The sequence below is a fragment of the Podarcis tiliguerta genome (genome assembly GCF_965153285.1).
Source record: "Podarcis tiliguerta genome assembly, chromosome: 7".
In the NCBI taxonomy this organism is placed as follows: domain Eukaryota; kingdom Metazoa; phylum Chordata; class Lepidosauria; order Squamata; family Lacertidae; genus Podarcis; species Podarcis tiliguerta.
The window spans coordinates 29,107,032-29,129,780 of NC_139540.1; the positions used below are offsets into that span (position 1 = coordinate 29,107,032).

The following is a 22,749-nucleotide window of genomic DNA, read 5'->3' on the forward strand; positions in this document are numbered from 1 at the left end:
GAGGCCACTTTGCATTTAACCAAAATCCTGTCCAGGATTTTGTGTACATCTATGCAGATGTGTACAGGATTTCCTGTCCAGTGTGTGTACCTCGGGTTAAGAACTTAATTTGTTCTGGAGGTCCGTACTTAACCTGAAACTGTTCTTAATCCGAAGCACCACTTTAGCTAATGGGGCCTCCCACTGCCACCGCGTGATTTCTTGTTCTCATCCTGAAGCAAAGTTCTTAACCTGAGGTACTATTTCTGGGTTAGTGGAGTCTGTAACCTGAAGCGTCTGTAACCTGAAGCGTCTGTGACCCGAGGTACCACTGTACAGAAGAGGACAACAGTTTTGTCAGTTTGAAGAAGATACCAGCTTTGCACATAGATGAATGGCTGTCTCCCTTTCTCCCAGCCACCCGGCCTTCCCACTGTAATATTTCTGTGATCAGCAGCAGCGGCTTCTGCATGTGACGGGAGCTGCAGCAGGTGGCAATGCAAGAACACCCTTTTTCATTGGCGGCTCCCTACTTGTGGGATGTCCTCTCCAGGGAAACATTGTCAGCTTTTAGGTGCCAGGCTAAAACATTTTTGTTTACCCACAACTTTGAACCATTAACCTGGGTCCTGCTATGTTTTAACTTAAGGCCCGTTTGGTGGCGGTTATCGTTCAGTGGTGTGGGGTAGGATTTGTGCTTTTTATAGTGATTGTTGGATGAGAATATTCAGGAACTTAGTTTTATTGTATTTTTATGTGTCTTTGGTTTTTAATTGATTATCAAGTTGTTTTGTATTTCATGGGCTTCTAAGTGGCTTTGAGACATCTTGTGGAAAGCAGTAAATAAATGTAGTTGTGGTTGGAGTAGAAATTTAAAAAAAAACACCAATGTTTTGTAGTGATTTTGCATGTTCAACGCATTTCAGCTGAATTACCAAGTTTACCCTGTAAAGTAAGTACAGTGGTATCTCAGGCTACATACGCTTCAGGTTACATATGCTTCAGGTTACAGACTCCGCTAACCCAGAAATAGTGCTTCAGGTTAAGAACTTTGCTTCAGGATGAGAACAGAAATTGTGCTCCGGCGGCATGGCGGCAGCAGGAGGCCCCATTAGCTAAAGTGGTGCTTCAGGTTAAGAACAGTTTCAGGTTAAGTACAGACCTCCGGAACGAATTAAGTACTTAACCCGAGGTACCACTGTATCATAACACTTGGTTCTACTTGCTAAATTTAGAATGGATGCAGCAACCACTGTCTATACCAGGGGTCAGCAAACTTTTTCAGCAGGGGGCCGGTCCACTGTCCCTCAGACCTTGTGGGGGGCCAGACTGTATTTTGGGGGGGGGGGAAATGAACAAATTCCTATGCCCCACTAATAACCCAGAGATGCATTTTAAATAAAAGCACACATTCTACTTATGTAAAAACACCAGGTAGGTCCCACAAATAACCCAGAGATGCATTTTAAACAAAAGGACACATTCTACTCATGTAAAAACACGCTGATTCCCCGACCGTCCGTGGGCTGGATTTAGAAGGCGATTGGGCCGGATCTGGCCCCCGCGCCTTAGTTTGCCTACCCATGGTCTATAAAAAGGTAAAGGACCCCTGACAGTTAAGTCGTGAACAACTCTAGGGTTGCAGCACTCATCTCGCTTTACTGGCCGAGGGAGCTGGCGTTTGCCCTCAGACAGTTTTTCTGGGTTTTGGCTTTTACTGTGGTGGCATCTACCCTATGGAATACTCTCTCATTATATGTCAGTTACAGGCTTCACTTTTACTGTTTTCGGGATGCCTGTTGAATATGTTCTTGTCCCAACAGGACTTTTAAGTGAAGGTTTTTCTCTGTATTGGACTTGAAATTGTTTTTATATATGTTTTTATTGCTAAATCGCTTTTATGGGAAGCGATTCACAAATGAAATTAATAAAATAAGCATCCCGTCTCCACTAGCTCTTATGCTTATATAACTGGAGGGGGGAAATGTAGAATTGCTGCATTGTGCAGCATTATAAGAAACTGCAGGAAACCTAAATGGTGCATTAATTGGTTGAATAAATTCCCCTTGAAATACAGTAGAAGAATTTTCAGTTGCATTAAATAAATGAAGGCCTTAATGGTTTTAGCTAATGCTCATGAGGAAAACGTGCCATGACTTCAATAATGCAGGCTGCAATAATAAAACAAACCACCCTGATATGTAACATACATATATATAGAGAGAGAGATCAGTAGCATATTTCAAAAGACTTTCATACTTTGTTTTCTAGTTACTAAAAGCCTTGGAAAGATGTTGATAGTGCTGAGCTCCCTGCTTTCTGATTTATTGAAGGTGACTATACAGTATTTCAAAAGTCTTACTGAAGCCATAGAAAATCAATACCAATTAAGCACATTTACCATTTTGCAATTTTAAGAAACCAATTTAACAGTTTTTGTGGTGCAGTGCTTTTGTTTGTGTGAGGTCATTTCCTTAGAGAAACACAATTTGAGGGTGGGGTCTAACCACTGAATGAGAGTGTAAGGAATCTTGTCATACTTGTAATTTCCCCTGTGAATACCCACCATTGCATTAGTGCTGATTCATTTAGGGCTTGGTACAGACCAGGGACGCGGGTGGCGCTGTGGTCTAAACCACTGAGCCTAGGGCTTGCCAATCGGAAGGTTGGCGGTTCGAATCCCCACGACAGGGTGAGCTCCCGTTGCTCGGTCCCAGCTCCTGCCAACCTAACAGTTCAAAAGCACACTCCGGCGGGAAGGTAAACGGCGCTTCCATGCGCTGCTCTGGTTTTTCCAGAAGCGGCTTAGTCAGGCTGGCCACATGACCCGGAAGATGTACGCCGGCTCCCTCGGCCAATAAAGTGAGATGAGCACCGCAACCCCAGAGTCAATCATGACTGGACCTAATGGTCAGGGGTCCCTTTACCTTTACCACTCTGTAAGTAAGTCAAGTTTCACTGTCTCTGCAGTTTTTCTGACTTACGTATGGAAAAGTGTATGAACCAGACCTTTGAAAAGTTTGCAAGTAAGCCATTTTTTAAAAACTTACCAAACATGTAGGTTCATTTTCCTATGCTGGGAGAAGAAGGGAACTTTGAAAGGAACTTAGAAGGGCATATTTTAAAGTTCTAACAGTCTATATTTCCATGCTTTACATTTGCAGCATATTTTGTGATGTTAAATCTTTGCTGGGGTTCTCTCACCAAAGAGTTCTTGCCTAAACTTGCATCTTGGCATCCAGGAATTCTCCTTTTCTACCTATCTTCTCTTGCACCAACATACAAAACATTTACCAGATGAAAATGGATATTCCCCCCACAAATTAAAATGCAAGCCTTCGTTTTGTCCATTATGAAATACCATGACTGAGGTTGATCACTTTTGCTCTTGCACACTCCATGGGATTTCTTTTTTAAGGTGCACACAGAAACAGGTACAGAAGTGTCCAGAACAGAACATGTCCAGAACAGAAAAAGTAGTGGAGAGCAAGGAAGGGGGTGATGTGGGGAGGGACAAAATTCGCTACCAAGGTATGTTCAGTCAAGCTCTGCCCACTGATGTGGACAGCAAGCAGCAGAATAGCAATGAATATTCCTGACTGAAAGAGGAGGAATGTGTGGGAGCGAGAATACAGGGGGAAAAATACCTTCCTGAATGCTTGTGATATAAGGCCCCTTTGGGAAGCACCCCGCTCTGAATTGTCTTTTGCAGCCTGAACATAAAATACACAGGAAGAAAACATACAAATCACTTCAGTCAGGTAGGATTTTCCTAATTGCAAACAATTATACATCCACAGTTGTAAGCCTCTCTGAATGAGTATTATATTTCTGAAGAATACCTAACAGTGTGCCTCCTAGATTCCTCTTAAGCATCAGAATAAATGATAGTGGCTCAGTCTATTGGGACCTCAGGCAGATCAACTGCAAATCAATGGGATGTTCTTCCAAGCAACTGTGTTTTAGGGCCAGGCTGTTGGGTCATATTTCACAGAGTACCCTGCCAGCATGGCAAACTCATTTATTTCAATAACTGCTTACAAAACTTTGGAGATTTGTCTCCAAAGCAAAGCGTTTACTCCTTTATTCATAGAACAGGTTTAAGCTTCTGCAGATGAATAAATCAGATCTGAGGGGGGAAATAAACAAAATGCAACAAACTATGCAGAGCAGGAGAGAGCAATTTTTAGCTCAGTAAAAATTTGATGCTTATGGAACTTGGCAGATGCTATTAGAAAGAATCAAACCCAGAGGGGTGATGTAACAAAGACCAACTGTGTGCCTGATCAGTCACTCCGTTCCATCTTGTAAGTCACCCAGTGTGCTGCAATCAAGGGGGGCAAGGGGGCATTGCCAGGTCAAAGGTCAAGTCCCCTTTGCCAATGATATCCAGATACAAATGGAGTATACAAATGGATTCGCTTCGATCTATCAATTCCTGCTGTTTGGTTATGGTAGGTCTAATTCAGGTGTTTCTCATTACCTTAATAAGTTCTTTCTGCCGGCTGTCCTCCTGGACCTTTGAGGGCTCAGTCAATATCCATAAATTTTACAACTGACAGGAGACCTCGTCTTAATAGAAGTCCCTGCAAATGGGCATTCTGTAGTCTCCCTTCTTCTGATGCTTAATTTGTGCCCACTGTTGTGTCTAGCTTTTAATAGAACTGTGGCCTGGATGAAATACTGTGCGGCTTAAGAGCTTGTCTAATCAAGTTCAGTGTAAGCCAAAACGTCTCTGAATGTTATCCATATTTTGCTTTCTTTCCACACTTCTTTCTATGACTGCACTCCTTCCATCATCTTATAACACCTTCATTCCCTAGATTATGACTGTGTGCATACCATACATTTAAAGGACATCTCTCCCCTGGCCAACAAAAAGAATCCTGGAAACTGCAGTTTATTAAGGGTGCTGGGAATTGTAGCTCTGTGGTGGGTAAACAGGTCCCAGGATATTTACTTGGGGTGGGGTGTGTGCAGTTTCAGTGGTACCACCTCTAATGTATATGTTATGGTTTTTCTTCCCCTTTTTCGAATGCTTGTGTGTTTTAAACTCTTCAGTAAAGCAAATATCCCAGGCACAATGATACAGCAAGTAATCACACTTATAAATACAGTTGCGACATAGTAATTATGCTGGACCACAACAAGCCTTTCTAAAGAAAATGTTTTCACATCATTGATGCTCCACTGGAAACATATAAACATCTCTGAGATGTGCTAAAATATGAACAAGATTACGACTTTAAAGAGCTACAGTATGTTAGCTGCACCCAATGTGTTACATTGTCTTGGTAGTTTCTATTTTACTCCCCACCACCTTTTGTACATGTTCCTATGACCCATCAAAAAACTGTTTTTCAAAACTCACTTAATTTGAAAGTTCTTTGCCATGTGGCACAGAGATCTGCTGTTTTGAAAAATCCACGCACACAGAGCTGGTTGGTTGCATTGTTCTTTGGAGCATAGCCTATAATTACAATTGTATTGTTTGAGCATGCAGTTAAATAAATGTAAAGACACCCAAATCTTCTGTAAGTATTAGCATTTAATAATAAGCCCAGATGCAGAAAAAGTAAGCATAGGCTATATGAGCAGGACTTCCAGACATAAACAAAGCAGCTAATTGCATACTTGTGCTAGCAAGCGTTGTGTACACTTCTCTTAAAAGAGCTGTACAAAGTAGAGACAGGAGGAGAACTGTGATTCGTTTTATATTTAAAGGCAATACACATTTTCTGAAACAAAAACAACCTGAGACCCTGCTCTCCTTTGAAATGTGCTCTTCTCTGAAGTCCTCCAGTCAAGTAGTGTGTACAAAAGCACATGTGTTAGGGCGAAGTGTGCATAAAATGCATACATTATTAAAAGGAACATCCAAAATGCATCAGGGGAAATTGCATACCAAATTTTGTATAGTAAAAATATTCACTGGTGAACTTTCCTGAGGTTTTAAAAACCCACTTGTAAATGTGGAGAACTGAACTTACATTAGGAAAAGACAGAAACCAAAAGAAACTTGAAGAGCATCATTGTTTAATAAGCATTCATCCTCCTTTCTTTGGGGGGGGGGGCGTTGATGACTGTTATGTCAAGCAACTGCTAGCCCATGCTTTTCCCCTGTCGCTTTCCTTATTGCAAAAGTCTGATCTTTGTGGGAGGTGGGTTTGTTGTGCGAGAGCTCCAAATCAGCTTTGATTGCACAAACTGAGTACGCTGGGATGTGATTGAATTCTGCCTGAAAATAGTGACAGACTGGAAGCACCCTAGGCAATTGGTTTGGCACTCAGCTATACCGCAGCAAATAAAATGTTTTAAGTGTGTTGTAAAGTGCAGTATACATATGTGACACTATATGGCAGTGGTGAGCTATGGCAAATTCAATATCTTTTTCAAAACTTTTTTTAAAAAAAGCATTTTTTTATATGTGTGTAGATTTCACCTTGGTTTATGCACCATCAGTGGCTTGCTCGAAAGCAGTAGCTGATGGCTGCTCCAGATGCACATTCTTTCTTTGGTTGTGTTTGTTTTAGGAAATGAAAAAGAGAGAGAGAAGTATGTATTACTGGGAGCAATGTACAAAATGAGAAGTTGCTTCAATTACTGTAAAGTGCAGTCATTGCACTACGAAGAAGAAATCAGTAACAAAAACCACCCGAAAATACTATAAAGTTGAACTCTCCACAACAAAAAGAAAAAAGAAGTGTGAACTGCTTACTTCATTGTTTTTTCTGTAATGAAGTTCCACCCAGAAGCTTACAGCCACTCAACGAAGTCTGGGAATCAGGAACAAACTCAGAATGACACAATATCTTATCATATGATTTTTGGGTGGTCATTCGGCTAACAGGCCCATTTGAGGAACTGCAGCTTGATATAATGAGAGGGGAGGGACAGTTTGGGGTTTGGGGGGTTCTCCTTTTTTAGCACACTTTTTAAAAGCTAGGTTATTGCTCTTTGGTTCCAGGGTTCCCATGGACTGGGTGGTGGTGGCTCCTCCCCCTCCTCTGACAGCTCCAAGGGTTCTTCAGCAGGTTTTTCTCCAGAGGGCCCTTCAAGGGGACTCTCAGACCTGGTTTCAAGGGATCTGCCTGCACCTCAAGTTCCTCAACCAGTGGATTGTCCGGTTCATCCTCTGTGAACATGTCTGGTACCACGTCAAGGCTAGGCATGGCACTTCTTCAGGGTTGCACTTTTCCTTCTATAGATAATATTGAAAATGTGGGCAGCCACATTAGGCAATTATCATTGTGAGTCAAGGACCCGCCACCTGCATAGGGATAAATAAGACACACGGACACATGTATTTAGGTTAATGGGCTAAATAAGGCCACAACTTTATTGGTTACATCATGTGAGAGGTATTGGCTTAGGCATTGGATCAAACAATCTATGCATGACTCCACCTGGCTCTGCGGGGGTCATTCGAGGGTTAACAGCAAGTGGGAGGAGCTTGTTGATGCAAATACAACTGGAAGCTTTCCCAGAGGTCACCAGGGGTTGTGCCATGGCCCTAGCCACCAGCAGGGCATCGGACAGGATCCATGACCGCCGGATTCCTTTAACGGAATACCCAAAAGGGGAGGGGTAGGTGATGGCCACAACCTGCCTTCCAACACACAACACATATTCCAATGCCTAACCCGGAAGTTGTGACGATTTGCTACAAGGTAGGCAAAAAACCAAGAGGCAGGTGCCAATTTGCCCAATGGATGAAAATTCCTACCAGGCCCCTTGGGCAACCAAGGCAACCAACCGAAGTCCGTAGCAAAGATCAAAAGCATAAAATTGACCTAAAGGGAGGGTGGGCAGGTGATCCGATGAAAACAGGAAGCCGAATGGGGCCCCAGTGCCGCTGCAGCCACTTAAACGTGGCTAAACCCCGCCCCCAAGCCAGCCCTATTGGCTGACTGAAGGACTTGGCACAGCATTTTGATCTAGCCCTTCCTCTATTCCCAGATATGTATATCTGGTGGTAATTTAGCATGAAAGAAAGGTACTCTGTACATGCCCCAATCACCCTTTTGATTATTACTTTACATTTCTGTGGCATGCAACCAGTTGTTAATTTAGTGGTCACTTACACATCTCCCCAAAAAGATAAAATACATCAACAAAAAAGGGGATGAGGACAAAAGAGGATACAGATTTGCATAAGTATAGGTGTAAATTTAGAAATAAGTACTATAATGTTAAGTAGGAAGACAGTATATCACACCACATCATCTGGGTGTGTGCTCAGTCTGTTGTCTAGGAGCTAACCATTGATGGGCAACTTTAAGGCTCCTGTTTTCTATCTCCTTATGCTTCTTTATTTTCAAATTGGACAGCACTTCAAAGAGAGGGTTGTCCTCTGTCAAGCAGGCCACACGACTGCCATACACTGATGCCAGGTTCTGCAGCATTGGCTGAAAAGAAGCTCTGGATTTAATCAATACTAATTGATGTGCCTGGTTGAGTATTTAAAGTGGCTTAGAATAGTGAGTACGCTCTAAAATTATGCACACTTGCAACCATTGGGAGGGATTCAAAGGGGATTAAATATTGTATTGTGATTAATTCTCATTATTTTCAAGCTTGCACAAAGAGGCTGTATGGTGCACTTCCTCTAGATTGCACACAGTGGACACAATCTTGCAAAGGCTGATCATGATGAACACAGCAACCCTAACCCTAACCTGGAGGAACAGGGCAAAGCTACAGATTGGCCACTGCATCCCAAGCCCTTTTGCTGGTGCTGGCTAGGGAAGAAGGTAGAGTTGTTGGGACTCCCCCCCCCCCCCCCCGTTGTGCTAGATCCATGGTGGCCTACCTGACTGCCCTGAAAATTGAGCCCCACAGGACTTTGGCTCTAGTGGAGCCCATGTTTCCTGTCCCCTTGCCCCAAAGTAGTCCATTTCAGGACTTTCTCCTGGCTACTAGCAGTGGATACCAGCTGACAGTGGCTTCCTACCTGCCAGGATGAATCTCAGGGTAGTCTTCTCTGCTGGTAGAGGTCAATGGAAAAGTGAACGACCATTCACCATCCTAAGCCCCAGCTCCACCACCAACAGTAAAGTGATTAGGGCTGTGCTCCAGTACAATTAAAATCAACCAAATTTATCCCGTGCACGCTTACTTTGAATGAAATGGAATTTGCTTATCATCTCATGATGAAGCTGGATGCTTTGCTCCATTGTTTCTAGTAGAAAAAGGGTTCTGGCTACCTTTTGTTTACTACCTACGAATTTTTGATTTAATCTATGGAAAGTGAGTCACAAGACTAACTGGTATTGAAACCATTGTATGTAGACTATTCTCCATCTCCATTATTGCTCCTGATAATAAGCACACTTGAACAAAAATTGCTGCTGGGAAGCCGTGAGTCTGTTCTGTGATCCTTTCCTGATACCATCTGTTCCTGAGCTTCATGTACTTAATTACATCACAACCTGTAATTAAATCAAACTCTCATGCGATCTGCATAGATGGCCAGTGCAGATCTTCCTTTTCTCATCTGGTGCTTGAGCAGGATGGCATAAGTGTCTTGTGCAGCTGTGGTTGAAAGGGAGCTGTGTCTGAACCAGGCAGGCTGTCATTCTGTATTTATCCATCTTTGCCCAAAGAGATAGGTTTCGGGATATGAAAAAAATTCCAAGTAGATTAAAAGCAAGAAACCATCGACTGAAACTGGGAGAGGAAACCCCCAAGAGGCTGTTAAATAAACCCAGTGCATATTTCAGAGCAGAATTATTTGGGTCAAGATTTATGCAGTTCAAGGATATCTCCCAAAAAGGAGAAACTGCTACTGCAGAGAGCCTTCCAATGGCTAAATTAGAGGCCTGGAGGGAATATGGACAGTGGCAAATGGAGAAATCCCAGTTGCTGTCTGGATAATGACAAATCCCTAGCTGGCAGATGTTGGAGCTTGCTGAACAGTAATGAAGGGAAGGGTGATTATTACATCCCTCCTTTGTACTGTTCTTTTGGCCAGTTATCAAGAATAGATTTCTTGGAATAAAGCAAGTTAATGCTATGTTCAGTGTAAAATCCCAAGGTCAAATCTTAATCTCAAGTTATGTTGCTGAGTGTCTAGAACAGTCAGACACAGATAAAGTTATTCCTGGCTAATGCTTTTGGAAAGATGCTCTTCCTCATCTGAAAACTATCATGGGCATTTTCCAATGTAAGTATGCAGGCAGGCAGGCAGGTAGGCAGGCTGGCAGGTAGGCAGGTAGGAAAGAAAGAAAGAAAGAAAGAAAGAAAGAAAGAAAGAAAGAAAGGAAGGAAGGAAGGAAGGAAGGAAGGAAGGAAGGAAGATTTTAGATAAATTGCTGCCTTCTTTAGAAAAAGGTTCAATTAATCTATGAGGGAAATGCTGTTAGTGTAGTAAACAATGACAGCTTGCATCTCCAGCAGCTGTAGGAAGGCGAAGGCCTTAGCTCAATGGTAGAGCATCTGCTTTGCATGCAGAAGGTCCCAGGTTCAGTCCCTAGCATCTCCAGGTAGAGCTTGGATAGATCCTGTCTGAAATCCTAGAGAGTTCCTGCTGCTCAGGGTACATGGACCAACCGCCTGGCTCTGTGAAGAAGCGGCTTCCTATGTTAGGAAGATGATGCATTTGTCTTCCACAAACAGGATTCAGAGAAATAGAACAGCTCTGCTACTTCTTACTAGACTTCAGTTCTGCTATCCTATTGCATCCTGTTTATTAGACTACCTGTCCAGACTGCTGGGCTAGAAGGGTTTCAGTCCTGATGTAGCCACCACTCAAAGACAACAGATGCTATGGCTTGGGCCAAGGTGGGAAATCCCTGATTTTGCAACCTGAACTTGTAATGCAGATTGGATCAGTATTTTGTGACACCTTTCCCACATTCCTCAGGAAGAGCTCAGAGCAGCTCACATATGGTTTCCAAGAGGTCCTGCTTCGAACCAGGCAACTTTCAAAACCTGACCTGCTTTGCTTCAGCAGTAGAGAGGCACCCTGTGACTTCAAGTCATGCTGCTCTGGATCAGCAGTGAAGCAGTTAACCATTTTTTAATATCAAAGTTGTAGTATTTAGTTGTTTTTAGGTTAAATCCTCCTTTCTCTCCCTTGGGATTAAATAGATTTCAGATCTTCCTAGTATGGTATGACAGGCTGTCTGCAGACAAAGGCTGGCCTTGCTTCTTGAGGTTTAACACTTTAGGGTGAGTTTTTAAACAGAGTGTTTTAAACAAAAATATCTAAGTATAAGATTTAAAATCTTTCTAAATCTTCTGGAATCATAGTATTATAGAGTGGGAAGGGACCCTCAGGGTCATCTAATCCAGGTTTCCTCAACCTCGGCCCTCCAGATGTTTTTGGCCTACAACTCCCATGGTCCCTAGCTAGCAGGACCAGTGGTCAGGGATGATGGGAATTGTAGTCTCAAAACATCTGGAGGGCCGAGGTTGAGGAAGCGTGACTAATCCAACCCCCTTCAACACAGGAATATACAGCTGGCCCATACGAGGATCAAACCTACAACCTGGACATTATCAGCGCCACACTCTAACCAACTGAACTATTCTACTCCCTTGCATGTTACCATACAGACGCAGTTTTAGGGCAATCACACTGGGATTTCGATATAATATAGGAGTTACTTAGCTGAGAAGGGAAGGTGAAGAGCAACCTTCTTAAAAATGCACTAGGTGCCCTCATCTTATGAAGGCTGGTGTCTTCATCTTAGCTGATGCTGATGCTCACATACAGAAGTGACGTCTTGAAGAATCAACAAAGTCCTGCAGTTTAAATCTGATGTGATTATACTTGATCCACAACATGTTTGTGGTATTTAAATATAAGGCCAGAGTCTATATTGCACATATGCTGAAAATTAATCTTAATGCTGAAGTGAAATGCTTTTATGGGTCGATGGCTGTCCTCGCCACCATATGCTAAAAGCCATATGTTCTAAAACACAAGCACTATAGCACCCAAAAGTGATCCATCTATAAAGATGTTTTAATTCATTGCTGCCCTTTGATCACCAGTTCTATAAAGGTGAAACCTGGAATAAGGTGGTTTTTGAAAATAATTTCACGAAGCCATGACAGTACAGTTTTCATAACTGCTAACTGGTCCACAATAATAACTAACTGTCCCATGCATCATGGTGACTTTTCCATGTTATTTAAAAAAAAAAAATCTGTTCCCATAGGATGCATTTAGAGAACTTCAGTTTAACTCCCAAATTATAACAAATGAAGGCCTTTCCACTCTTGCTGTCTCCACCCCTTGCCAGTTGCATGAGTAAATTATGCATTGATACAATGAGATGTCCCAAGCAAGAAACAGCCATTGGGAGAGCACAATGGGCCCTTGAGAAGAGCTCTTTTAGCACTTTTTCCAAGTCAGTCACAACCCAGCTGTTACCATCTGCCAACGAGAGAGTTTGGCAGGAGCATTTTTCAAATGTCTGCCAAAAACCAATCTGTTGGAAAGAGGGAGGGAGGGAGAGAGAGAAAGAATAGTCCTCAAGCTACATTTTCTTAAGATATGAGAAAGTTTGTATAACTGAGAACAATTGACAATATTGGCCATCAGGACAGAACATTAGGGCAGAAGTCTTTGGCCCCACTCAATATAATGTGGAGGAGTCCATCAAATGTTGTATACCACATACAGTATTTAAGTGAGTTAAATAATACACATTACTATCTGCTGGGAAGAACAATTGGGATGCACCCAGCTAAGTTTTTCTGAGAGCAGACCCATTTAAATCAATGCACCTAATTTAGTCATGCCCATTAATTTTATTGAGTCTGCTCTAGCTGGGGCTAACACTGCATAAAACTTATTAATTTCAGAGTCAAAAATGAGCTAAGTGCACTATTGAGGTTAGGTGCATTTTAATCACACAGCCCTTAGGCTGTTTGAAAATTATGAATTAAGGAACTAACAATATACTGTATAGAGATTATATTTCTCCACCTGTGTGCACACCAGCAAGGAAAAATAAGAAAACTGTAGGAAATGTTTTTAATTTGTCATAAATGTTACAGAACTCAAAATGTTCTTGATTTACTTCTATCTCTCCTCAATGCATGTGGACAGGTTCACCTCAGAGAAAGTCCAGTCCATTTTAATGTGCAAGCAGGCGTAAATGTGCAGTTCTACTGGTACAGTTCAAAAAATCAAGTACTGTAATGCAGAAGTTGCATTCCATTAGCTGATATAAAAAGTGACTGAACACTGTCTGAAAAGAGTATTACAGTGGTACCTCAGGTTAAGAACTTAATTCGTTCTGGAGGTCTGTTCTTAACCTGAAACTGTTCTTAACCTGAAGCACTGCTTTAGCTAATGGGGCCTCCCGCTGCTGCTGCGCTGCCGGAGCACGATTTCTGTTCTCATCCTGAAGCAAAGTTCTTAACCTGAAGCACTATTTCTGGGTTAGCGGAGTCTGTAACCTGAAGCGTATGTAACCTAAGGTACCACTGTATAGGCTTCTGTAGAACCCCAACTCTGAAGTTAGCCATTTCTCCTCTATCTACCTGATATACATATTTTGGTACACATTCTTGGGTTACAGAGCAGCATACAAGTGCTGGAATACCCATGCTAGAACCACAGGTTGTCCCCTATGTAAGGTTGGGTTACAGGGTCCCTGCATCTCTAATGGGCCGAAAGGACCAAGGAAGTCCATGACACTCCTGCAAATGTACCTTTGTTATGTGCTGCAAAAAGCACTGATACAAGAGCATTGACGCTTCCTGCTGCAATGCCACTTATAATACTGATTGCTATGAAAAGGCAACTTTTAGGGTTTCATTATTACTAATCAGCAGTCAAAAACGTTTCCGTTCCAAGTGGTTAGTGCTGTTCTATTTGCAGAAGAGAAACTGGGTATTTAAAGCATCTGATCTTGAAAGAAATTGCTTCCTTTCCCCACCCTTTCTTTATGCTGCCTTGGCTGCAGCTTGAGACCCCATTTAACAACAGCTTTGACTTATTTATAGCATTTCTTTGCATATTTAAATGGGGCTTTCCATATGGTGTGAGTACAGGCACCAAACAGTGTAGCAATTAACTGACAATGAGATTGATCTTCACAATGGCTCTCAAATAAAGGGAGAGACTACTTAATGATCTCAAATGCTCCGAAATACTGAACATTGCGTTTGAATTGTGGAGCCTCTGTCATTTCCTAGTCTGGTGTTTGATTGTTTGAAACCTCAGAATATTTGCTATGTACTTCTTGAAATTCAATTTATGTGAATGGAACGTTGGTGGTAAACCTGGATAAACAGTAGTTTTCTTCTAGACACACTATCCTATATGCCTAACAGAGCATGATCTACAGGCTGCATTTGCATCTTAATTCAATGAACCCTGGCAAAAATAGCTGCTTTCTTGTACAACTTGTATGTTTCTTTTTCTGCACAGAATGGACTCCCTGCAAGCAGTGGAAGTCCCGTCTTGCAAATGTCCAGCTTGGTCAACGGAGCTTGTGGAGATAAGGAACTTGGCCTACCAGGCTGAAAAGGTCTCTCCATCCCCAATCTAGGTGCCAGATTGGCTCTGCCAGTCTGTTTGCACTGTGCCAACCTCCTCACTGTTTCCCTCTCCTGGTATGGAATAGCAATCCACCTGTTGGGAAGGGAACCATAGCTCAGGAACAGAGCATCAGCTTTGCATGTAGAAGGTTCCAAAGTCCATTCTTGGCATCTCCAGGTAAGACAGAGAAAGGGTCTGAAACCCTGGAGAGCCACTATATGTCAGTGTCAACAACACTGAGCTAGATAGCCCAGGGGTCTCAGTATAAGTCAGCTTCCTATATTACCATACTCTGCCCCATCTGGCAAGCCATTTCCGGTTGTGCAGGTTCTAAGGTTCAACCTTTAGTTAATGTATGGCAAAAATAAGATCCAGTGCACCTCACCAGGGTGTCAAATGAACTCTGCACGCCCTGGAACATGCACCAGAATTTTCCTGCAACATGCAAGAGTTACATTATAGCTATGCAGAGGTTCAGTGCAGAAGGGTTTCCTGAAGATGTAGAGGTTGCTAGCCAGCAATATAATGTATTTCCTCTAGTAGGCTAACAAAGTTCATAATAATTCTATCCTCCTTAGCCTCTAGTCACTGTGACCACCAGTGTTCCTTGAAACATTGCATCCTAATCCTTGCTGAGATCTTTTCTTTGCCAGCTTGGAGATACATTAGATTAGAAAAAATATTGATAAATGTAAGAGTAATCATAGCCTATGCATTTGGGAGAGGCTCTAATGTAAGGCTAGGCTCATTATTCAGGCTGATCCTTAATAACATTTAATGGCTTGTATTTCATGGGCTCTGATAGTGCACAACAATGCTTGCCATATAAAAAAAAGTCTTCAAATTTCTCCTTGTAAGTTTAGAGCTTTACTACCACACAATTATGTATGCAAGCTGGGTCCTTTAAAGTATTTTATTTGCCATGCACACCAAAAATAGAATATTCTTCCCCAAAAAATGTACAGCTTGCCAAGATTTTTTTTCTTTCACAGGCTTATTCACTGGCAGGTGGCTAATTAGTACTAATTATTTCTCTATAGCATTTTCTGTTTTAATGTTTTGTAAGCTGCTTAGGCATGATGAGATGAGAAAGGATATACATTTTGAAATAAGCATATTAAGACATGCAAAGTGCTTTTCGGTCTTTTTAGTGCTGTCGCCTTCACGGCAAACTCATGTGGCACTTATATTATTCCCAAACTGCAAATAGGGAGGGGAAGATTGAGAGTGCATGACTTGCTGAAGATCACACAGTGGCCTTCTGAGCAGTAAGCCGTGCTCAGAAATAAACCGTGATGTACTGTTAATGAGCAGTGTGTATGCTGCTCAATTGCTCCTGCTCTGCTAGGACCAGCCCTACCATTAGGCAAAGAGAGGTGACTGCACTACAGACCCAAAATGTCTCCTGAAGAAACATAAGAAGAGCCTGCTGGACCAGGTTGATGGCCTATTTAGTCCATCACTCTCCTCTCATAGTAGACAACAGGAAGCCTATGGGAAGCCTACAGTCAGGATCTGAGCACAATAGGACTCTCCCCTCCTATGTTTTAAAGGGACCCGGGTGGCGCTGTGGTTAAAAGCCTCAGCGCCTAGGGCTTGCCGATCAAAAGGTCGGTGGTTCGAATCCCTGCAGCGGGGTGCGCTCCCGTCGCTCGGTCCCAGCGCCTGCCAACCTAGCAGTTCGAAAGCACCCCTGGGTGCAAGTAGATAAATAGGGACCGCTTACTAGCGGGAAGGTAAACGGCGTTTCCGTGTGCGGCTCTGGCTTGCCAGAGCAGCGATGTCACGCTGGCCACGTGACCCGGAAGTGTCTCCGGACAGCGCTGGCCCCCGGCCTCTTGAGTGAGATGGGCGCACAACCCTAGAGTCTGTCAAGACTGGCCCGTACGGGCAGGGGTACCTTTACCTTACTCCTATGTTTTCCATCAGCTGGTATTCAGAAGCATACAGCCTCTGACAGCATATAGCCACCAAACACAGCAGCCACTGATCACCTGATCCATAAATTTGTCTAAACCTCTCTTAAAGCCATCCAACATGGTGGCCATCACTGCCTCTAGTGGCAGCAGGTCTACTGTGTGAAGACATGCTATCTTTTGTCTGTGCTGTCTGCCACTATGCCAGACTTATCATCACGTGCAGAGCAGTCTTGGTGGCTTGTTCCTCCCAGACAACCACAAACAGTTAAAGCCAAGAACAAACCTTGCTGGCTTGCTCTTGTGGTTTGTTGAAGAGAGGAAGAGAGCATGAGCACCAGCTGACAGGTAACACTCGTCGTTCGTTTCTCCTGGAGGCAGGGCAGGGCAATGGATCAATGTGCACCAATTGTGGGAAGTGACTGTTTATTTCTGACTGTGATTTATCTTTATGCGCAAGCCAGGCTGAGGAGAGCAACGGCCACACATTATGCAACAAACACATCTGCTGCCTTTCCAACAGTGGAGAAGTGTTTCTTGCAGCAAACACACAAAGTGTGACAAAGGGCATATGCATATGTATTATTAAGCACTTGTGTGTATGGAATTAAAGGTAAAGGTAAAGGTACCCCTGACCGTTGGGTCCAGTCGCGCATGACTCTGGGGTTGCAGCGCTCATCTCGCTCTATAGGCTGAGGGAACCGCCGTTTGTCCGCAGACAGCTTCCAGGTCATGTAGCCAGCATGACTAAGGCGCTTCTGGCAAACCAGAGCGGCGCACGGAAACGTCGTTTACCTTCCGCCAGAGCAGTACCTATTTATCTACTTGCACTAGCGTGCTTTCGAACTGCTAGGTTGGCAGAAGCTGGGACCGAACAACAGGAGCTCACCCTGTGGTGGGGATTTGAACTGCTGAGCTTCTGATCGACAAGCCCTAGGCTCTGTGGTTTAGACCACAGCGCCACCGGCATCCCTGTGTATGGAACTGGGGACATGTTTATTTCTTTCATTCAAAGCCTGTGTTTTTTCAACAGAACTGAAGGGGGAATACATGGAGTGGCCAACTAGCCACCCTCAAGGCACTGAACAGACCCAGAACCTTCACAAGGGTGTGGTGTCACATGCCTGGAACCACACAGTTGCCATCTGAACATATTGCTGTGGAGCTAAGGTTAAGAGACTACATAGGTTAAGAGTCTACATAGGTTAAGAGTCTACCTTACGGTTAGAGTCTACATAGTATTTGAACCCAGTGTGTTTGCACTGGGCCTGCTGAACATCACAGGCAATGCTTTATTCCGCTGGGTGACACTGGTCCTGGTTAGAAGTGTGTGACCCCTTTTAGGACATGGTCAGATAACATGCTGGGGCAACATGGAATTTCTGTCTAGTCACTAAAGAAGAATGTATCCTAAGTAGAGTGAAGATTTGACAGACGTGCTGAAGCCACAAACCTTATAATCATGCCTGTCCATGATGCAAACTGATGCAGCTGCCTCGGGTGGCAGAATCCCATGGGCAGCTCCCCTGCAGGTGCACTGTTTGCCCCTTCTTCTTCTTCTTCTTCTTCTTCTTCTTCTGCTGCTGCTGCTGCTGCTGCTGCTGCTGCTGCTGCTGGAGGAAAAGCAGTGGTGGTGGCAGCTTCCGGTGATACCTTGTGAAAATGCAACAAGATCTCGCAAGATCTTGCCGGAAGTAGGGTTGCCGTATTTCAAAAGGTGAAGATCCAGACACAAAAGTTGTTGAGCTTTTCTCACCCCCCACCCCCAAAGTGATAGGCAAAACTAGTCTTTATTTATTTGAAGGAAAAGGTTGGCTAGGTGAGAATATTTGGCTTATTTATTTATTTACACAAATTAAAATTGCATTTTCATAATTTGCTTTCATAGAGCTTTGCAAATCCATATAGACACTCTCAGTTTTAAAAGACTACCAATATCTTCTTCGCTTGGGGTTCCAGTAGAAAGCCTTGACACTAGTTTTTTCCCCTTTAAAAGTCTTATTTTCATTCTTTCATTTCTGTGTTTCCAAAAAGGGAAAAACATTCAAGATGACTAATGAAAGTAAAAATCAGACAGCTTTGGGGTTGGCTTGAGACTAAGTCATGATTAGAATTGCTGTTGGCACCCGTCTGTCTCAGGAGATGAAGAGTGGTCATTCCTCTGCTGATCATTGCTGAGGATACACAACCTGGCTGAGTAAACCCAGTAAATTTCAGTGGATTAAGTAAGCATGACTAAGGCTAGACCTAACCTTTAAAATTCACCAGTAATGGCATCAAAACAATAAAACCCACAGTTAGACTGTTTTTAAGCAATCCAATCACCATAGATACCTTATGTATCTAAATGTGCCTTAGATACATTTAAATGTAGATACATTTCCTGTTCCTTAGATACATTTAAATACTTTATTTCTATGAAAGAAGGTCATTATGTCATTGTGAACTTTGAAGCCGAGTGTGTATATGTAAGCTGAGCTGTGAAATATGTAGACATACAAACCAGTAACACGCAGTCCACTGAACTGGGTCGTTTTTGGGACAGGAACAGAGAGGGCAAGGTAATCCGGCTACATCTCCGTCTTTTGTCTTGTCAAGCACTTAGACAGGAAAGAATAGGTTGCAATGCCTTTCCCCACCTGTTGGGTCTAAAACAGCCATCACACCTTGATGCCTTCCAGATGCAATTGTGCTTCCATCATCCCTGACTCTTGACCATGCTGACTGGAGCTAAAGGGAGCTAGTCCACAATATCTGGAGGGCACCATAAAGCTGTTTTAAATAGTTGGGTGCAAAACCCTTTAGAATTATACCTAGTCTGTGATTAGATAGCACAGCAGGTGAGTAGGAGAGTTGGTAAGTTTGCTCCAGCATTTTTTTTACTGCTTGACAGATCAGATGTTTGTGAGCAGGCTGTCTGGTTTTAATGGATTACTATTTATCATTCTCTGATAATAAAAAAAAACACCCCACTCTTACCCTGTCTGTAAGCAGGGTTGTTTCTTTCCATTGTTTGATAAGAACCAGCTCTTTAGGCTCAGCAAATGAGAGACCCAGGAGTGGGGTAGATGGCAGCATTACTGCTTTCTCCCCCTTTTAATGCTTTCTTTCTTTCTTGTCTTTCTCAGCAGAAAGCTACATCTGAACATTAATGGCCACAATCAGTTTGGGTTCATTTCACTTGGCAGGTGGGCCATTAATTGAAATATGAAATAGGAATTCTGAAGATCTATTTTTAATCTGCCCCTCAGGCAGACTTTGATGTGTTTCCAAGTATTCTGGCCAGACTGCTATAATGGACTCGCATCATAGCCATTTTCCTCTGTTGAAAGGCACACACAAACAAACACAAAAACCACACACACACATAAACAGACACAAAAACAAAACAGGCACACATCTTGTCAGCAATTCAGCATTCTCTACACAAGGTAATTCTGTGGTTTATTTTTAATTTGCCTTAAATGACAGCAGAAAATGTATAACTATATATAGGCTTAGTTTATTAGCCCATGCAACATCTCTGGAAAAAGGGTGTAGTCAAAAGAAGGAAACATTTGGAGGGATAAAGGAAAGGAACAAATGAAATCCTTCAGACAAAGTGGGATGCCAGTGATGGCTCCATAGAAAAATATTGAGTGAATGGAAGGCAAATGGGAAAGGAAAGGTAGAGCTCATCCTCTCAGAATCTCTTATTTTAAAGCTTCTCAAATATTATCTTAATACATCACAATAATATTCATAGCCTAAAAATATTTCCTTAGAAGTAACGCTGATATCAATAAGATTTCTATTCAGGTGAGTTTGTTATAGGATTATATCCTTGCAGCGTGATCCTGTGTGGGTCCACGCAGAAGCAAGCTGCACCAAGTTGAGTGGACTTATTCCTAAGTGCGTACAGAATTGTATCTTTCACTTAAATCCTAATTCAAGTTTCTAGGTTTTTCTGAGTAGTTTTATAAAATTTATGTATGTTCTCAATGTACAGTGGTACCTCGGGTTACATACGCTTCAGGTTACATACGCTTCAGGTTACATACTCCGCTAACCCAGAAATAGTGCTTCAGGTTAAGAACAGAAATCGGGCTCCGTCGGTGCAGCAGCAACAAGAGGCCCCATTAGCTAAAGTGGTGCATCAGATTAAGAACAGTTTCAGGTTAAGAACGGACCTCCGGAACGAATTAAGTACTTAACCCGAGGTACCACTGTACTGCTCAAGATTGATCCACTTACTCAGAAACACTGACCCTGAGTGGAGTAGTTTGGAACCCATTTCCCCCCAATTTTCTGTTTTATCTCTGTAATAGTTTAACCCAAATTTACAGTGGGGGAGAAGTGAAACTGGTGTTGTTTGAAAGTGATGTCATGTGGTCCATGCAAGTTAAATAGGAAGGCAAACAGATACAATCACGCAATAAACTCCAGTCTGGACAAGCCTTCAGATAATCCAGCCTGCAAATTAGGACAGACTTTTACAGCTTGCATGCCACATGCCACCACAAGCCAAGTGTGGTGGCCCATCAAACATTAATAAAACTAATGTTTTTGCTTCCCTTCTGACAGTTTTAAAAACAAGGTGTTACCCAGAAACTGGTGGATCACAGGAGATAGTTGGTAGGCTGCTTTCACCTTAGTGGATCTGGATTGTTTATTATTTATTTTAAAAATGTACACCCTGCTTTTCCCCTCCAACAAAGGAGTTGGTCAAAGTGGCTTACAAACAGAAATAATCTAACCATTAAAGCATTAAATACAGCAGCAAAACACAAATAGTAGCACCCACATTCAATTCTTTATGGAATTGCTGGCAGTATGCAAATAAAGAGGAAGATGATCTAATCTCTTGGGGAAGTGATATGAGGTGCCACCACTGAGAGGACCCTCTTGCCCACTGTCATCAAACCTTGCCTCAGAAGGTGCATACAAGAGGGGTGCAGCAGATATATATATATATATATATATATATATATATATATATATATATATATGTTTTATAATTAGGAACAGTAAAGAATAATACAAGCAATGATTTAAAATAAATGACATTAGTAAATAAGCACAGACCGTACATTCTGTATAGTTAGCATAAAAAGGAGTCACATCAAACCTGTAAAGAATTAAAAGACAATGCTAACACAAATAGCCTTTATTCATTTTGCAGGGGAAGTGAGCTGTTCAGTCAACAGACAGAAGCTTATGGAGCTTCATGAGTTTCTCCTTATTCTATTAACCACAACATTATAAAGGCTGTGGGAGGCAATCATTACCATATTCATAAGCAATAAAGTTGTCCTAGACTGACAGAAATTTGTCTTTACTCTTTCGACTTCCAGAAGATCTCAATTTATACATTACTTTTTGTAGTAAGGTTGCTTCCCATACATTTATATACCAGTAAAAAATAGCTGTCCCAACAGCTGATGTTTAATGAAAAGATGGGCTCTCTTAACTTCAGGTAACTCGGTCCCAAGCTGCTTAGGGTATTCTATTCAATGGTGAGGCTTCTCTGAAACTTAACTTTGATGCTAGAAGCTCTCAAGATAAATCTTGACAGTTGAAGGGCTTGGCCTCAAGGCAGGCCAGTTTTCAAATGGAAATACTAAATTTAGCAATCCATAAACACTTGGCATTAAAGAAGACAAAGAGCCAACAGTGATTGGTTCATTTAGATTGCCAGTCTTGTCTGGCAGAATTTATTTTGCACATATCAGCCATAATGCACTTTGTCATTGATTTGAGAAATGAATTGCCCTGCATGAAGCTATCCAGTTTTTCTGAAGTTCTTTTTTTTTTAAGGCTGCAAGAGAGCTATATAATATATATTTGCTAGTGGCAGTTTCATTCTGGTACAATGAAGCAGGTCCCTCCTAACAACTTGCACATTTTTGCCAAGGCCCATTGAGTTCACCAATCACTTGTATGGATGAACTTTAATAAAAATGGCCAAGAGTTTTCCCCTATTTCTCTAGCTCTAATCTTGCAGCGGTAGCATTATGGCATCAGCTGTCCAGACATAATAGATTTGGTGGGAACCTTGCTAGAGAAAGCAAAGGCCGTTGACCTTTGAAAATATTTGTTGATTTTGGAAATAGCAAAATGCTCATGCTGGTCACTTTTAAAGGAGTATCTGAGCACTTATGTGTTAAAGACCAACCTTTAAAGCAGATGTGGGAGAACCTTTGACCTTCCAGTTGTTGCAGAACTACAACTCCATCAGCCCTGGCAAGCATGGCCCATGGCCAGAGATGATGAGATTTATAGTTCAGCAACATCCAAAATGCCAAAGGATTTCCACACCTGCTTTAAAGAGTTTTTAAAAATAATAGAACTCCATGGTTTTGGTGATGATGG

The 22,749-nt window shown here is 42.4% G+C and overlaps 1 long non-coding RNA gene across 1 annotated transcript in view; it reads left to right on the forward strand.

Moving 5' to 3' along the window:
• Positions 1–21,705, forward strand: part of LOC310682578 — a 44,561-nt gene extending 22,856 nt beyond the window's left edge. The window contains exons 2-3 of the long non-coding RNA XR_014514016.1: positions 14,372–14,659; positions 21,560–21,705. This is a non-coding gene — a long non-coding RNA (uncharacterized lncRNA). The remainder of the gene's footprint in view (positions 1–14,371; positions 14,660–21,559) is intronic.
• Positions 21,706–22,749: the final 1,044 nt, after the last annotated feature.